The sequence below is a fragment of the Suncus etruscus genome, chromosome 18, assembly GCF_024139225.1.
Source record: "Suncus etruscus isolate mSunEtr1 chromosome 18, mSunEtr1.pri.cur, whole genome shotgun sequence".
Lineage (NCBI taxonomy): Eukaryota > Metazoa > Chordata > Mammalia > Eulipotyphla > Soricidae > Suncus > Suncus etruscus.
This window is the reverse complement of record NC_064865.1, coordinates 24,988,132-24,989,826: the sequence shown is the minus strand read 5'-3', so window position 1 is coordinate 24,989,826 and position 1,695 is coordinate 24,988,132. Positions and strand designations below refer to the sequence as shown.

Sequence of the window (1,695 nt, the reverse complement as noted above, 5' to 3'; positions counted from 1 at the left end):
TTTAATAAGGTTCACTGAGTCCACCAGAAATAATTTCTGAGTACAGAGCAAATAATAACCTTTGAGCATTGCCAGTTGTGATCCCAAAATGAAATAAACAAAACAACAGCAAAGTATCTTGGAAATCACAGTGGACTTAGGGAAGAAGAAAAGGAAGGTCAATAAAAAAGGCACAGAAATGAAAAGGCCTGCAGATTTGCCTTCTCATCTCTCCATTAATTCAGTCTTCCTCGGGAGAAGATTTTCAAAGATAAACACCATTTTGATTTTATGGCACCTCTCATAAGATTAACCTTTATCGCTTCTCGGCCTTTTGGCTAAGATCAAGTGTAGTATCTGTTCTTATCAGTTTAATATCTGATACGTCCTCTATCCGAGGACAATATAGTAAATGGATTTTTGGAGCTGGGAGTCGGAAGAGGAGCTTGCTCCGTCCGCTCCGCGCATCGACCCGGTATTGCAGTACCTCCGGGAATGGTGCACCTAAAAAAAAAAAAAAAAAAAAAAAAAAAGATTAACCTTTGCCAAAGATGCTTTGGGGGACATATTTTAGCTTCCCTAAAATAAAGGAAACCCACAGTGTGTTTGTGTGTGTGTGTGTGTGTGTGTGTGTGTGTGTGTGTGTGTGTGTGTATAATATATATACATATACTTTTTTTGGTAGTGCTAGCGATGGAACCCAGGTAGTACATTTGTAAGGCAAATGGTTTGTCACTGAATTACATCAGGATATTTCCTTTCTGGGAAATTAAAGAAAATTTTAGGAAAATAAAGTAATTTGCAGAAGATCATCAGGTTTGTAAATAGTATCACCAGATTTGAATTTTGAATAGTAACTAAGTATCTTAGTACAGTAAATATAGGTTTTTAGGTTACGTTTCTAAGTAAAGTACTTAGATGCTGAAGGATATACAGAGGCAGTTTGCCAAGTTTCCTTCCCACCATTACCCCCCACCCCGATAAAGTCTATTAAAATGAGACCAAATTTTTCTCTGGCATATATTATTATAATTTACTTTTTGCTGTTTAGAACACTCAAATTAAGATCTCTGTGAATATAAGTCTTTACATGGTCAAAACGTTTATTTTGTCATCATTGAATGAGTTCATTGACTTGCCTATAAAGGACAAGTAATTGAGATGACTGATTATAGCTGAATTATTTCTATTTAGCAAAATGACAGTGGACAAGGATTAGCTGATTAATATTTGTTTTTTTAATTCAGTAACACCTCTTTTTATTTTATTTTTAATTTTAATTTTTATTTTATTTAAACACTTTGATTACATACATGATTGTGTTTGGGTTTCAGTCATGTAAAGAACACCACCCATCACCAGTGCAATATTCCCATCACCAATGTCCCAAGTCTCCCTCCTCCCCACCGACCCCCGCCTGTACTCTAAACAGGCTCTCCATTTACCTCATACATTCTCAATATTAGGACAGTTCAAAATGTAGTTATTTCTCTAACTAAACTCATCACTCTTTGTGGTGAGCTTCCTGACGTGAGCTGGAATTTCCAGCTCTTTTCTCTTTTGTGTCTGAAAATAATTATTGCAAGAATGTCTTTCATTTCTCTTAAAACCCATAGATGAGTGAGACCATTCTGTGTTTTTCTCTCTCTCTCTGACTTATTTCACTCAGCATAATAGATTCCATGTACATCCATGTATAGGAAAATTTCATGACTT

At 35.6% G+C, this 1,695-nt stretch overlaps 1 non-coding gene across 1 annotated transcript; it reads left to right on the top strand.

The window, feature by feature from the left end:
* Nucleotides 1–297: 297 nt before the first annotated feature.
* Nucleotides 298–488, top strand: LOC125996964 (U2 spliceosomal RNA). Its single transcript, XR_007491609.1, has one exon. It is a non-coding gene; the product is annotated as a U2 spliceosomal RNA (small nuclear RNA).
* Nucleotides 489–1,695: the final 1,207 nt, after the last annotated feature.